General features: G+C 52.1%; 1 protein-coding gene across 1 annotated transcript in view; it reads left to right on the plus strand.

Moving 5' to 3' along the window:
• The window catches only part of RGS3 (regulator of G protein signaling 3), a 135,883-nt gene that overhangs the window by 79,576 nt on the left and 39,750 nt on the right, over window positions 1-16,557 (plus strand). The window lies entirely within an intron of this gene.

Here is a 16,557-nt window from a genome sequence, read left to right on the forward strand (position 1 = left end):
AAACAGCCGGTTAGCCTGGCTGTGGTGAGCAAGCACCCCCCCCCCCCCAGTGTCCCTGGTATGCCAGATGCAGTCCCTCCCTCTCTCCCTCCCTCCGTCGCTCCCTCCCTCCCTCCCTCCCATGGGAGGCCAGAACACAGCAGCCCCCAGGATATGGGCCCTATTTGTTTTCTGCCCATCACCTATAGTTCAGGAACTCTCTGTCCCTCCCCGCCTCCAAGCCCCCCGCCCACCCCCAGCCCAGGGACATGAGGAGATCGCAGCCTCCTCCCAGCCAGCCACACCCTAGCTGGAACCAGGTGTGGTGGTTCCCCACCTTTTCTAAGTGGCCATACTGAGAGCAATCTTCTCCAAAGTGGGTGCTGCTACCCCACGTCCCGTGGAAGCACTGGAATGATAGGGAAGTAGCCTTAGGAGCAATTAGGTAGGATGCTTCCTATTCATTCCATTAAAGAAGGTAGATTTCCAGATTTCCAGGTGTGGGGATTGGGCAGATGCTGAGTGATTTATTTATTTTTCCTGCAAAGGGGGCCATTAGGTTTTGGGAACCATGCCTGGAGGAAGAGGGGAACCTAGACCAGACAGTCCCCAGGCGGCTGGAGTGATGAATGTGGATCCCCTTGAGTGGGATCTTGCAGGCTCCAGAGAAGGGTCCTGTGTCCCACTGCGTTAGCGGGTGAGTTCGGGCTCCTGGTCCTCACCTCCCGCTTCCCCCGCTGCTTCTGAAGGCTCTAACACGAGGCTGCCACAGGCAATGGGACGGGTGTGGCCCCCCTCCCCGCAGCAGGGAACAAACTCCATAGGCACCAGGTCCACACCAGCCCAGAACCTGCCAGCCAGGACTCAGACGTGCAGTCACTCAGACCAGCCCCCACACTTGGCTTTCGTCCCCCTGCCTGAGGACTCCAGGAGAAGGCGAGGCTTTGGAGAACACACGTGGGAAGGCGGAACCCGTCTCCTTGGCTGTTGAGCCCCCCTCTGTGCACTTTGCTGACCACTCCCAACATATCCCCGTGCCGCCGCCGCCGTGGGGCGGGTCCCTTCCTCCTAGACCGTTCCCACCAGCTCAGCGGCCCCCACCCGTCGGGAATGGGGATGAACCTCAGTGCCCCGGTCCTGTGCCTCAGCCCCGCCAACCGATGGAACAATTCAGTGGAATTCACGGTCTGGAGAAGATGGATGATGACCGAGGGCTGCTCATCTGTGTCCCGGCCCGGCCCGCCGTCCAGGATGATGGACACGCTCTTGAAACTGCCCCGCAGAGTCATAATCGCAGGAAGCGGAGAGCCCCTCCCAGCGCATACATCAGGCGGAGAAGCTCAGACAATGGTTCTTTCCTGACTGGGGGCCGATTGTCCGGCCGTGGTGTCTCGGCCGAGAGGAGCCAGGAGAACGGGAGCACAGCCACGCATTGTTGCAAAGGCCATCTGTGCACGATGGGGCACAAAGTGACCCTTCAGCCCTACGCCTTCTGCGCGCCCCGCGCCCTCTGACCCCCTCTGCCCATTTTCTGAGGACTCACGCTCAGAGCCTTTGGAAGCCTGGGGTTGGGGGGAGGGGTTGTCTTCTGGAAGCACTGTGGCCCGGGTCTCAGCCGGCTCTTGGCAGCTTGGGGACCTGTTGGAAATAATGATGGCATTTATTTATGTATCTCTGGTCATTGTTTCTTGCCTTGTTTCCAAGTCTCCCCTCCCGCCACCTCGGTCTTTGTCTATCACCCACCACAACCTGCTGAGAGACTTCTGCCAAGTGAGGGGGTGGGCGTTTCACATGCAGAGGGGTTCCCCACAGTGAGGCCCTGGGCTTTAGGGGAGGAGAGTTGGGGTGCCCAGGCATTTCTCCCTGAGGCCTCCTAGAGGCTTTGCTTTCCAGATGCAAGGAACTAAGCTTTGAGCAAATAAATTGACGGTGCAGGCCAGTCTCACACTGCTGGTGGCCTTGTCTGAGCTGTGTGGACCTGTCCTGGGCCGCAGGTGTAGACACGTGTAAAAGCACTAAGTCTGCTGCCTTGGCGATATTGCTGGTTTGTGGACCATCATTCATAACAGGTGCCGGGCCGCAGGTGTAGACAGGTTGCAAATCCCTGCTCTGGAGGAGATGCCTCCAGGAGAAATATGACAAGATGCCAAATGACCCGCACACGGGAGAATCAACTTGCAGGAGTCCTATTCCTGAGCCCTGACCACCTGAAAAGAACCAGTCACTTCACGCATGGGGGAGTGGGGGGTGGGATGGGGAAGAGTGTGGTATGAAGAGCGATGTGGGGGACAGTGGTTTCCGCCTTCCAATTTGGAGCCGGGTATTCACAGGGACTGGTAGACTCGGTGTCGAGGGCCCTGCAGTGTCAGTGTGGCAGAGATGGGCCGAACTGCAGGATGGGGCTAGCACCTATCTGAGTGCCACATCGGGAGGCCCTTGCCCCCCAGGCCCAGCTGGGGCAGCGTCCACTCCAGTCTAGGCCCCCAACTTGGCTTCTTGCCTGCTTTCAAGTCTCAAACCTCAGCAACTCCAAAGGCCTTGCGTTAGATTTCAGCTCTCACCTGCCTCTTCCCTGGAAAAAAAAAAAATTCCACAAGTCCGAGGTGCTCCCTTTCCACCCTGTCCCCATCCTTCCATCTTCGCGGGCCACGGAAGGCCCACCGCCTGGGTCTTCTTCTTCTCGCTCTCGCTCCCAGCCGGCTTGCGGCTCCTTTTTTTAGCTTCCTAGGAGGACAGCCTGACCTTGCCCCCTCTCCTGGTTTTGACCGGATGCACCATCCAGCCATTCTCCGAATAGGGCCATCACCCTCCAGCCCTCCACATTGTTCCCAGGGCTTTCGTTTAAAGACGGCGTCATCCTACCGGGTAATTTGGTGAGCACTTGTGCTGCGAGCCAGCCTGACACCGTGCCAAGCTCCTGACCTACATTGTCTCCTGCCCTCACCGCTGCCTCCCCAGCGTCCCCCTCCCTGTGACACACCGGTTCTCCTTCAATGCTACTCAGGGTCCAAGACCCGAGTCAAGGGAGTTAGCGACTCTCCCGCAGCCGATGGTGTCTGGGTGCTGCAGGACACCTGCTCTGAATGACTGTCTGCTGTTTTCCGGCAATGGGGGGGGGTGTCCTAGGGGCGAGGGAGAGGCGTGGAAAGTGTTCCTGTTTCAGGAAAATTTCAGGAGTGGGGCGACTCCTACAACCCCGCCTTCGCTGGGAACTTACGTGATGGGGGCGGGTCTCAGCCGGACCTTCTGATCCCTGGTTGCTCTTTGGTCCTATAACCCTGTGCCCCCAGTTACTTCTTTTCCTCAACCCCCTGTGCCCTGCCACGCTGGGCAGCTCCTCCTGCCTGCTCTAGCCTGCCCTTCTCTGCTCTCCCCACCAAAGGCAGACCCCCTCCCCTCTTTCCAGGTCCTCTCGGAGGCCCCTCTCTCAGGCCTACTTCTGGAGCCGGTGCTGTTTCTTCATACCCATACTGCTGGCCCAGCGCCCCTGCAGGCCGGGGAGCACCTCCTGGGGAGTCCCTGGCGGGCTCGTGGTCTTTATTTCTGGTGCTGTGGCTGTCTTGCCCTTGGTGGGCGCTGAGCTGTGCAGCGGAGCTGGGTCATGGTTCAGATGCTTCAGCTTTCTGTCATCAAGAAACTAGATGAGGAGACTGAGACTCGAGAATAACAGAAGGTTGAGGGGAAACAACCCCGGATGGTGGGACGAGGCTGTTTTGGAAGCAGGGTTAGAAATCAAGCCCCTGACTCTCTAGGCTCAGCCATTTTTTTTTTTTTTTTTTTGCTGGGAAGGGGTTATACCCAGCAGTGCTCATGGCTCAGTGCGGTGCTCAGGGGTCACTCCAGGTGGGGCTTAGAGATATGTGGTGCCAGGGATCGAACCCCATGCAAGGCAGGCCCTTTGCACTATCGCCCCTGAGCTCAGCTATTTCTGCAGTGAGGTGAGGCTGGAGCAGAAGCCGCAGTTGGTTTGCTAAGCGGCTCCTGGGCCAGTCTCATGGCTCGTTCCCCCCAAGACCACCGTGGGACCATGACCTCCTGGTATTCTTTCCTCCCGTAAGTCTGAGGTGAGGCTCTTTTCCCACCAAGTCCCCCTTCCAGAAAGTCAGGGAGGGATTCTGAAGCTCTTGGTGCAACTTGTAACTTTTGCTGGTAGCTTGTTGCGGTTTTGCTGTTTTGTTTTGTTTTTCTGCTGAATCCCAGTGAAATACACAGTTACAAAGTTGTTCATGATTGGGTTTCAGTCATATGATAACTTGTTATGTGACTTGGGTCAAATGATTTCATCTCTGATGATTTGCTGCTTTATAAGAGACATGAAGGAGTTGCATTTATGATGATTTGGCGGGGGGAGAAGTAAATAGTTTTATTTAAGGAATATGAGGAGAGAGAGGAGAGAGAAAGAGAGAGGAGAGAGGGCAGACTGCGAGGGTGCATTAACTCTGTAGAGTAAAATAAAGGAATTGCACATATGCTACATTGCAATGTGAGTGCCCCCCACACGGAGATTGGTTGAATTGAATTTAGCTGATTTTCCAGTCGTTTTCAAAGCCTCAGGACTCTAATGACAGGATAAAGCAGGGTGAAGGGAGAGAGAAGAGACAGTTCACTAAAATCAAAAAGAAACAGAGCAAGAGAGAGAGAGAGAGAGAGAGAGGAAAGAGAGGAGAGGAGTGTGTGTGTGTGAGAGAGAGAGAGAGAGAGAGAGAGAGAGAGAGAGAGAGAGAGAGAGCACGTACTTGCACGTACTTGTACTTACATGTAGTTTTGTGCAGGATCCTGTTCCTCACAGACTCAGGACCTGGCCTGCAGGAAGCGGTCATCATTATGGACACCCAGTTAGACGCATAATCCTCCCACCTCCCACCCAACATGCTGCCTTCCAGCTCTCCACGGTGACCCTCACCCCAGGGGTTCTCTAGCTCCCACCCTCCCTGTCCTCCTTCCTTCCTGTTCCCAGGGCCCTGTTTGAGCTTCCCATGTCTGTGGGCACCAACGGTTCCTAGCCTCTCCCACGCTGGTGATTTCAAGCTTGGGGTGTGTGGCAACCTTGGGGGTCAGGGGGACTCTCACACTCTGCCGAGACCCTCCCACTCCTCTCGGCCATCTTCATGGAAGTTGTTTTCCGCAACAGCCCACTTCCAAGTATCTTTTCTAAAACAGAGTCTTATCCGTGTCCGTGGGGGTTCATTTGGGTTCAGTTCACTGTGGAAACGTGAAGGGTGAAGGAGGCTAGTCCAGTAGGAGGAGCTGAGCGCTCTTGATAGCCCGGCGTCCGGTGGGGAGATCCATCCTGAGATCTATAATCACCTCTCAGTTGGAAGCAACACATATTCAGAATCAGGAAATGTGGTGCTAACTCAGTCACCAGTTCGATCAGACTTTTTTTTTAAGGTATTGCTTGTTACAACACACACGAAAACATAAAATTGCTCTTGCATTAATCGTTCCCTTGGTGTGGGGGTTGTTGTTGGGATGGACAGGGTGGTACATGTGGAACTTGCTCCCTGAGATTGCACACGCGTGCTGGCTCTCTGAGGCTCCACACGCGTGATGGCTCTCTGAAGTTGCCCATGTTAGCGCTGGGCTACACACGTGTGCTGGCTCCCTGAGGTTCCACACGCATGCTGGCTCTCTGAGGATCTACACGCGTGCTGGCTCTCCGAGGTTGCCCGTGTTAGCTCTGGTGTCAGGACATGTGGTTGTTCTGCTCATTATTTCGGTTGCTCATGCTGGCATTTCCCACCCACCCCCTAAGCTTGTCCCCTGAGCAGGCACAAAATAATTTACTTTATATTGTTTGTTACCACAAAATGGCAAATGAAATTATCCAAAAAAAAAATAGAAGAAAATTTGCGAAATTTGTTATATCTCACAGTGGTGCTATTAAAGACGATGTCTGCGGGTTTAATGAGGGGCTTGGTGCTAGCGAAGCCTCCTGTGTTATTATTTTCATTCACGGAGCTTTGTGGGCTTTCTATGCAACCTTCTTATCAAATTTGCTGTGTTCCTACTGAGCTGTCAATACTGTGAAATTTGGAAGTGTCACGCAGCCACATATGGAGCTGGGATGATTCAGAAGCTTGGCATCGCTTCAAGATTAGTTGTGGCGTGGTGGAGCTGGGCTGTTTATATGCTGGAGGATGTTGGTGTGGGTGGGGCTGCTGGGCCCACCCCCATTCTGGGAAGGCCCAGAGTTCTCCCCCCCGCACACCACCACCACCCCAGAGCTGTCCACGTGGGACAATTCAGCGGCTTGGCGTCCCTTTGAGCTTCTCATAGAAACTTCTTCTTCTTTTTTTTTTTGCTTTTTGGGTCACACCCGGAAATGCACAAGGGTAACTCCTGGCTCTGCACTCGGGAATTATCCGTGGCAATGCTTAGGGGACCATGTGGGATGCTGGGAATCGAACCCGGGTTGACCACGTGCAAGCAAACACCCTCCCTGCTGTGCTATTGCTCCAGCCCCTCTCATAGAAGCATTTTGATTGTGACTCTGAAGTGGACCTAGAATGCCTCCCTCTCTGCCATGAGATCAACCGACAATGGGCCAATTGGTCAGGAACGCAGGGCCAGAATGTGGAGGTGGACATCGTTGGGTGCTGGGACCCTGAGTCCAGTCTTCTTTTGAGAGACTTTGGGGGAGGCTGAGGGGATAGGGATGGGGGCCTTTGAGACATTCTTGTCCTTTCCCTCACCAGCAAAAAAATTAATCGCCACCCCTGGCGAGGGGGGGGGGGGCAATTAATGGGAGCAGTGAGCAAGCAAGGGGCCTGTGGATGGGGTGGGGAGAGGTTTGCCGGGTTGGCTGGCTGGTCTACAAATTCCTGGGGTGCGCTGGCCGGAGCGCCGCCGTGAATGGGCCACTCTTTTACCTGGAGCTCCGGGGAGAGGCGGGAAGGTGGCGCGGCGCCCTGTGGTCTCAGCTCCAAAAATAGCAGTGGGCAGGGCACGAGGGGAAGAGGACGGGGCTCTTTCCGGAGCCGCTCTGGACGCCTCACCCCCTTCCTCTTCCTGTCAGGCCCACTGTGAGGGAGTCAGAGAAGCCAGAAGGGGGAGGGCCCTGCGGCCGACACCCCCTCCTCAGGCAGAGGAGACCCGAGAGGGGAGAGGAAGGGCCGGTCCGAAGGGCCCAGCTGTTCTCTTTCCTGCTGCTGTCTCAGCCCGGGAGCGGGCCCAGGGCCTGGGAACTCCTGGGCCCGGATGTGGTCAGGCTTCCTGAGTGTCGCCTCGCAGGCCAGGAGTCCGACCTTGGCCAGCTGGCCTCCTCGCACCACGCCTTCCACTGGCCGCCATCCCTGCCCTGGCCGGACTTGTCCTGCTGTCGCTCCCTGGATGGCGCACGGGGACAGTGGACCAGGGCCAGCCCACTGGCGGGCTGCAGGGTAGCAGGCTCAGGGGCTCAGATCCAAGGCCCACCTTCCCCCGGAACAAGCAGGAGCAGCCGGGTAGAGGCAGGGGGTGGTGGAGGGGTCTCCCCGTGGTGGGTCTTCCACGCTGTCTGGGGGCTTCCTTGCAGCATCTGACGAGTGAGACAGGATCATCTGACGGGATGCCTGTGAGGAGTGAAGCAGATAGTCGGGGCCCAGAGCCCCTCTGGGCTGCCTGGAATCCGTGGGAACTCAGATTCGACAGACACTGATGGGGGATGCTCTGAGCCCCATTCCTGGGGCTTGTGGGGCCATCCCGGCAGCGGAAACTTTTTAAGATTTGATTCACTTTGGTTGGTATTTTTGCAAACATCATTCGGGTTCATTATGAATCTTGCCTACAAGCAGATACAGAAGGAAATTCAGTTCCCCCTTCAGCCCTCACACCCAGGCTTGTCTCTTGTTAACATTTTTGGGTGTGTCCCGCTAGACATTTGTCTGTGCACACGTATGTCTTCATTGCAGCTCGGGGTTACTGCTGTGCAGGGTTTTCTGGTTTGCCTCTCTGTTTGGCAAGGGTGTGTCTCCGAGTTCCCTCTGCCCCAAACATGCTTCTGTGGCAGCGTGTTCACGCCTGTGGTGCATTTCACAGTGTGGATCATAGAGGCCTGTGTGTGTCCTCTCCAGTAGTTCGCTGTTTCAGTTGCTTCCAGGATTTCATTGTCACAAACACCTGAGATCAAAATCCTTGCAGGTGTCCCCCTCAGCTAGTGTCTGTGCTTGACTCATTCAACAAGTACGAGAGTACCATGTGAGCGGAAATTCCTGGGAGCAGAATGCTCGGACCCGTGGTGGTCATCTCTCAAGCTACGTGCTGGCTACTCAGTGTCAGTTTATTCTCCAGAACAGTTAGACAGGCCATAAGTCCCACCCCTTGCCTTGCCTTCCCGGGCCTTCCTTTCCCTTTCCCTTTCCCTTTCCCTTTCCCTTTCCCTTTCCCTTTTCCATTCCTTCCCTTCCCTTCCCTTCCCTTCCCTTCCCTCTCTTCCTCCCTCCCTCCCTTCATCTCTCCCTCCCCTCTCCTCCTTCCCTCCCTCTCTCCCTCCCTCCCTCCCTCCCTCCCTCCCTCCCTCCCTTCCTTCCTTCCTTCCTTCCTTCTTTCCTCCCTCCCTCTCTTACTTCTTCCTCCCTTCCTCCATCCTTCCCTCCCTCCCTCTTTCCCTCCCTCCCTCCCTCTCTTCCTTTCTTCTTTCCTCCCTCTTTCCCTCCCTCCCTCTCTTCCTTTCTTCTTTCCTCCCTCCTTCCCTCCTTCCCTCTTTCCCTCCCTCCCTCCCTCGGTCCCTTCCTTCTCCCTCCCTCTCTCCCTCCTTCCCTACCTTCCTCCCTCCTTCACTCCCTCCCTCCCTCCCTCCCTCCCTCCTTTCCTCTTGGACCACATCCATCCCACTCCTGGCTCTATACTCAAAGCTTACTTCTGGCTCTGTGCTCAGAGACCAGGGATTTGAACCAGGGTTGTGTCCCTGCAGCTGCATGCAAGGAAGTGCCTTGCCTCCCGTACTATCACTAGAGTATGAAGATTATGTGTTGGGTGTGGGGAAGGGGTGTAGTTTTGAGTGTACTTGGTGGTGCTCAGAGCTTACTCCTGGCTCTTGTGCTCAAGGGTCACCCCTGGCAGGGGCAGCACATGCAGTGTTGATGATCAAACCAGGCTTGGCTGCATGCCAGGCGCTGAGCACCTTACCCTCTGTACTAGCATATCTCCAGCCCTGAACGTTTCTACTTTCCACTGGCTATTCTGCCTGACTTTGCCCCTGCCTTTTCCTTTATAACACTCAAAGTCCTTTTTTCTGGGGAACCCGAGGATCTGAGTACACGGAAACAGTCTGGGTGTGAGAACACCTCTTGCCCCACCCTCTTGCCAAGACTTTGTGGCAAAAGCTTTCCAATAGTTCATTTCGTTGTATATCCTGGAAGCTGAACACTAACCACCATGCCTTTTAGTCACACTGCCTCCATTGTGAGTAAACCCTGCGACTCCTTTGTCCATTTTTCTGTTGGTCTGTTTCTAGGTTATCTATCAATTTAAAAGAGCTCTTTATATAATAAGGGTGGATTAATGTTTCCTGTAAGTGACCGCTGTTTTGATTTGTATGTATTTGTGTCTTTAAACGGGGGAGCAGCTTTATTGAGATACTAGTCTTGGATTGCACAAATCACCAGGACCTGAAACCATACCTTTTAGGTATTACCTAATTCTCCCACCTCCGTCAGACCAAAGCAACCACTCATCTACGACTCATCTACTCTCTGCCTCTGTAGATGTGCCCGTTTAGGAAATTTTATGTCACTGGAATTCTGTACTACCTGGCTTTTGGGGGTATCTGATACCAGTTAGCCTATTGTTTTCAGGGTTCATGCCAGGGCTTCCCCTGAACCAGTATGTGAGTCCTCTCTGTGACTGAAGACTATTCCATTGTATGGATAAACCATGCTTTGTTGACCCAAAGCATGGATTAACACTTGATTAATTCCCACATGTAGGCTAATGCTGCCGCAATGCTTTTTGGGCAAGTTTTCTTGTGGGCCTGTGTTTTTCTTTTTCTTTTTTTTTTTTTTTTTTGTTTTTTGGTTTTTGTTTTTTGCTTTTTTGTTTGGGGGCCATACCCAGCGTTACTCAGGTATTATTCCTGGCTCTGCTCTCAGGAATCACTCCTGGCAGGATTTGGTAGAGACCCTCTGAAGTGTTGGGGATCAACCCAGCTTGGCTATGTGCAAAGCAAAAGCCCTACCCACAGTACTATCTCTCCGGCCTCTGTTTATTTTTTAAATAAGGCCTTTCTTGGCAGTACTCAGGGGTCCCAAGAGCCACACCCAGAGATGTGGTGGTCTGGGGGTGGGGGCGCATGTGATGCTAAGGATGAGACTCCAAGCTTCAGACTGGCCCACCTTGTGCTCGCCATGGGAGTCACATACTGAACCCTGTGTGGGCAGATGTTTTCATTTCTCTTGGTGTAGAAGCTGTAGTGGAAGTACTAGGCCAAATGGTAACTCTGTGTTTAATTTCTGGAGGAACTGCTCAGCCATTCCCCCAAGTTTCCACGCCATTCTTTCCGTTCCTACCAGGAGAGTAGAGGATTCCAATTTCTCCACATCCTTTCCAACGCTTGCTATTTCCCCCCACTTAAAAAATTATAGCCCTCCTGTTCCTACATGAAACAGTATCTTGAGGTGGTTTTGAGTCGTATGTTTTGGGATGACTTATACACACGTGTGATTTTATTTCCTCCGCCCCTCTCAGAGAGCCCAGCAAGTTACCAAGAGTATCTCGCCCACACGGCAAAGTCTGGCAAGCTACCCGTGACATATTTGATATGCCAAACAATGTTACTGGGCCCGCTCGAGCAAATTGATGAACAACAGGAGGAAAGTGACAGTGACAGTGATTTTTTTTGAACTTTTTTTTGTTCTGTATTCATCCCAGGATAACATAAGACTTCCTCTTCTGATCTTTACGGTTTTATTTCCGAACTTTTAATATTTTAGACTCTGAAATTTACTTGATAGAGACCCTGAGGAAGAATACAAGGTTCTTAGTTATTTGCTCAAATGCGTGTGCCTTGGGTTAAGGAAACATAGGAACCCTCTTCTTCCAAAACTTTTAAGTACTTATCTTTTTTTTTGCGGGGGGGGGAATCTAGTCTCATGATATTTATACATTTTTTTTTGCTTTTGGGGTCACACCCGGCGATGCACCGGGCTTATTCCTGGCTCATGCACTCAGGAATTACTCCTGGCGGTGCTCGGGGGACCATATAGGATGCTGGGAATCGAACCCGGGTCGGCTGCGTGCAAGGCAAACACCCTATCCGCTGTGCTATCGCTCCAGCCCCATAATATTTATACATTTAAATGAAATCAGCATAATTCTGTTTAATCCACACTTCCTCCTTGTTCACTTCTGAATCATTGGGATTTGATTAGAATCATATTAAGAAATATCAAAAGGGAATATTGAAGTCTATATATTACCATCTTCCCAACTAGACAGAATGTTAGCTCTTAAAGTTTTGAAAATATGGGGGGTCAGAGGAATAGTACAGCGGGTAGGGTGTTTGCCTTGCATACGGCTGACTGGTGGTCAATCCCCGGCATCCCATATGGCCCCAAGCACCACCAGGAGTAATTCCTTAGTGCAGAGCCAGGAGTAACCCCTGAGCATCACTGGGTATGACCCTCCCCCCAAAAAAAGTTTTGAAAATATTTTCTTATAGGCCTTAGACGTTTTCTGTTAAATTTGTTTGAAGAAATCAAAAGTTTTTATTCATATTGCTAGTTGGAGTTTATTTAACATATCTGCTCTCTAATAATACACTTATGCAAAACTTGTACAAAGAATCCTAAGCACTACCAAACTGAATAAAATGAAAGAATGCCCCTTTTCACAAGCCCTTTTTCCTTCAATAGCCACAACTCTAAATTATCTTTCCCAAGCATATATTTCCAAGCATATCTGAAACCATTCTTGGTGTTTTATGTTATTACTATTCTAGCATACACAAGTTTTTTATAACTCATCTTTGAAAATTTAATATATAAATGTTTTCAGGGCCTAATGTTCTCCTTCCTATCAGTAGCCAATGGGGCAGTAGTTTACTTAACTGCTTCCTGATATGTGACTAGGTTGTTTGTAGTGTTTTGATATTTTGAGTAATGTTGCAATAGACATAATAGACATCCTAAGAACATCCTGTATATTACATCTTTTTTTTTTTGGTTTTGGGGCCCCACCCAGCTGTACTCAGGGTTCACTCCCATCTCTGTACTCAGGGATCACTCCTGGTGGGGGTTGGTGGAGCAGTTGGGGTGTTGAGGATCCAACCCAACTTGGCTACATGTGAGGCAAACACCCCACCCACTGTACTGTTCCTCTGACCCCTACATCTTTTTAAAAAAAAATTTTAAGCCACCCCAGGTGGTGCTTGGGGCCTAGTCCCAGCTTGGTGCTCAGGGCTCTTCCCCCGTGGAGCTCAAGAGACTGCACCGTGCAGGAGATGGGTGGAAACCGTGCGTGCACTCCAGCCCTTTGAGCTGTTCCTCTGTTACATCTTGCTGCGTTTGTTTTGTAAGAAGGTGAGAGAGGGTGAGAGAGAGCGAGAGAGAGAGTGAGAGAGAGAGAGAGACAGAGAGAGACTCACTGCCAAGTATTCTGCAAATGCTTTCCTCTCTTTAAACTTGTTCTAGTCAACACTATTGTTATTACCCACATTTTAGAGACGAGAAAGCAAAGGAACAGAGGGAACAAATTCATTCTTGTTTCATTTCTTCTGCCCATGTGCTCATTCTGGTGGGGCTCAGTGCACTGCATCTTCAGTGTGGGGGGGGTGGGGAGGGAGGGGACTGGCCTCATGCAGAAAAAGCCCCTTAACCCCCATCCAACTCTCCAGCCCCGAGGTACAGTGAGAGAAAGAGGACCTCTCCCTCCTAGAGCATTTTCCTGCTCTTTTAAACCTTGTGGCCCAAGAAATTAAAAAAAAAAATCCTATTTCACTGTAGCGTGCAGTTATTTAATTATTAGTGAGTTTGGCTTCGTTTTATGTTTATTAGTCAGTCGTTTGTATTTCTTCTTTGGCTCATCAAGTTGTATCATTTGCCCAGTTTTCTCCTGGAGCTAATTTATTTCTAAGAATCCCTTACATACTTATTTTATTAACCATTTGCTTACTATGTGGGCTGAGATATTTTTTTCCCCAGTATGTCTTTTAACTGCATTTATAGTATTTTTATTATTCGTAAGTTCCCTTTCTTTTGTAATCAAAGGATTTCATAATTAAGTTGTCTTGGGGGGTGGGGGAGAGGCCTATTGTTCTTAAGACCTTTTCCACTTCAAGATTATAATGGAGATCTCTCTAATATTTTACTCAAGTAACTTTATCTCTTTATTGACGCATTCCTGTTTTTAACTCGCCTGCAATTAAGCGTGTGCCTGGTATGGTAAGCTTCTTCAACTGGAACTTTCCCTGTGAAGCTCAGATTAATCCCATCCCTCTCCCCACCCCCTCGCCCCCCACCCCCGTACATGAACCAGTTTCTCCTAACCTCTATTTTGATTCATCCTTCCTTTTCTCCCTTCAACCAAATTGTCACACATAACGTGGGCGGGTTTTTGAGCACTTCTGTCTTCCTCATTAATCTATCTTTTCCTACATCGGATTGGGGCTTAATTACCATTGCTTGATAATATGTTTTAGTAGCATTCACCATCCCACGGTGACTCCCCCTTATTCTTCTGAGAAAATTTCCTGCCGAGTGCGACGCTCTAATTCTAGCCTGCTGGTGATTTTATTGTGACCTTGTTCACAAACGGATTTCAGTGTCAGGAATTCCACCAGATCTGTAATCATCGGTCTCACCTCCGACCGCCCTTCACCAGGGCACCCTGCCCCTTGCTTCCCCTCGCTTTCTTCCAGGCTTCCCAGGGCTTCTTGAAATCACCTAGGATTTTAGTACCCTTTCTTTCTTTCTTTCTTTCTTTCTTTCTTTCTTTCTTTCTTTCTTTCTTTCTTTCTTTCTTTCGTTTTGGGGCTACACTCAGGCCTACTCAGAGGGTACTCCTGGCTTACCACTCAGTCACTCCTGGCGGTGCTGGGGGTGGGGTTGGGGTCTGCTGCTTGCTATGGGTACAACTTTTTATTTATTTATTTATTTTGGGCCACACAATGGTGCTTAGGGGCCACTCCTGGGTCTGTGATCAGGGGCCACAGCAGAAGGTGCTCAAACCATTTTTCTCAGCCACAGTCCAGTTGTGCAAGGCCGGTCCCTTCCCTTCCCTACTCCCTCTCCGGCCCCCTGGGTGCTATTTTTAAACTTTGCCCCTATTGTGTGCCCCTTCTCCACCACCACTGATCCCAGTATCCCTCCCACCCACCAACATCCCCCCCCCATCCCATCTTGCCTCTGTGGCAAGGCATTCCCTTTTGTTCTCTCTCTCCTTTTGGGTGCTGTGGTTTGCCCCTGTTGTGTTGGAAGAATCACTTTCTTCCCATCACCTCCAGCCTCTCCAGCTGTTCTTGCCCTGGGGTCTCTCGGAGTTAGTTGCCCATCTCTTAGGGGCTGTACTCGTGGTACTCGAGCCTGCTCCATTGCATGAGTTCGCTTCATTTCCTCCTGCAGAGCTGTCTTGAGTCATTTTTTTCCAGAATGGGGTCTGTGGGTGGCACGCGTCCTGCGCCTTTGTGAGTCTGGCAATATTTGCCCTGGGTGTGAATCATCCTTTTCCCCCAAGTGGAGACTTCTAGGCTCACAGTCGTTTCCCAGAGAACCTGGGCTCCGTGTACTCACTCGTCCGGGCCTCATCTTGTGTGCCCTGCGCAGTGGGCTGGCTCGGGGTTTAAGATGTGACTCATGGTTCCCACCCTCTGTTCTCCGTGGGCCGTTTTCCAGGGCTCTGAGGAGGCGAGCCCTTTTCTTCAGAAGTCTGCCTTGGGTTGGGGAGGACAATTGTCCATTGATTTTTCTCAAATGGGTTCTTTGCTCGCTCCCATTCTCCCTTCCTGCCTTTCCTATTCCAAATAATATCACCGTGGAGAGTAATGGCGCGTGTTTAATTGGACATGCCTTCCCTCTGGCTGCATTCTTTGCCCAGAGCTATTGTCACTCTCCTTCTGTGCTGGGTGGGTGGAGACACAAAGGATGGGGGAGCAGATGCTTCAAGGTCCCTCAGGAGCAGGCAAAGGGCCAGGGTCTCAACCCAGGTGCCTGTCTCTGCAGGCTGCTACTTCCCGTGTGTCCAATTCAACCCATGACCCTACCCTGACCCTGTGAAAAGAGGCTCATTGACCCCAAGGGAGGGAGCAGCTATGGGGGGGGACAGAGTAAGGGAGAGAAACAGAGGGAGTAAGGACCAGAGAGGAGGGAGTGACAGTGGCTCCCCAGCCCCTCCTGTCCTGTCCCTCTCCAACAGCCCCTTGGGCCTTGTAGTTGTCTCTGGAGCTATTGCTTCTCTTCCCTGTGCTCGTCCCTCTGTTTCTGGAGTCCCTGCTCACACAAGCATCACGATGGCTCTACAGAGCAAACCCAGACACCGCTGGAAGTCAGGTTTGAATGACAGCATGAACTAACACGTGGTTTCCGAGTACCCAGTGGAGGCCAAAGGCTGAGCTAAGTCCTGGTGACACAGTCAAGAGTTGCCCGGCTGCAAGGAACAAACCTCAACTCACATTCGTTTTGTGCAGGCAAGACTTGGCTTAGGCAGAATTCCTCGGCAGCCACCTGCAGACATGTGGACCCTCTCCCTGAGTGCTGGCAGTGCCACCTGCGCCAAGCCCCAGGCTTAGGGTCTTATAGTTTGACGCTCTCAACCATTTCACCCACAGGCCTGGCCTGGATCCCTGGTGCCCATCCTCATCCTTGAGGACAATTGGGTGGAATACAATGATTGCCAGGATTGTGGGGTGGGCCAGTTCTATATGAATCACCTGGTTGGAGAGGGCGGAAAGGATCAGGCAGTTCCTCAGTTGGCCAAGAAGGGCAGATGGACACTGGTAAGGGAAAAACCCCAGCCGTCTTCTACCTGGTCGTTCATCAGCCAACGTGCTGTAGCCCACGGGGCTCATTGTCTGGTGAATAAGGTCTAGTGGTGGACAGCTGGGGGACACTTTCCAAGTAGGAACAACACACAATGAATAGATAGCATTAAGGCCCAGGGCTGGTGAGACAGTCCAGGAGGTGAGGCACTTGCTCAGGCCATTCTGGTTTCCTCCCGGGCCCTGCATACCCACCAGGGCTCACTCTCGGACACAGAACCAGGAATAGCCCCTGAGCACCACAGGGTGTGATCCAACCTCCCCCCACATCTAAAGGGAAAAGGATCCCATAAAAGTGCCTCTCTGGGGGACCTGGTCGGGGCCATCAGGAGATCTTCTGAGGCAGAGATGGAGATGCAGGAAGGTTCATTCTAGAAGACCAGGCCGGAAGTGAGGGAGCCTTGAGGAAGGGGATGAGGCCTGACCTAAGGGGAGGTCGAGGCCGTGTCCAGGACCCCTAGGCTGTGCAAGAGCTCCAGCCTTCCCTCGCCAGGGCGGAGCTTGGGGTGTGGTTGGTGTGGGGGAGACTCCCTCCAGTGTCCTGGAGGAGCCGTGAGCTGCCCACCCCTCCCGGGAGATGGGGAGGAGGATGAGAACCAGGACATTTTTATGATGGGGCTGTGAGCTAG

The sequence above is a fragment of the Sorex fumeus genome, unplaced genomic scaffold (genome assembly GCF_029834395.1).
Source record: "Sorex fumeus unplaced genomic scaffold, SorFum_2.1 ptg000111l, whole genome shotgun sequence".
In the NCBI taxonomy this organism is placed as follows: Eukaryota; Metazoa; Chordata; class Mammalia; order Eulipotyphla; family Soricidae; genus Sorex; species Sorex fumeus.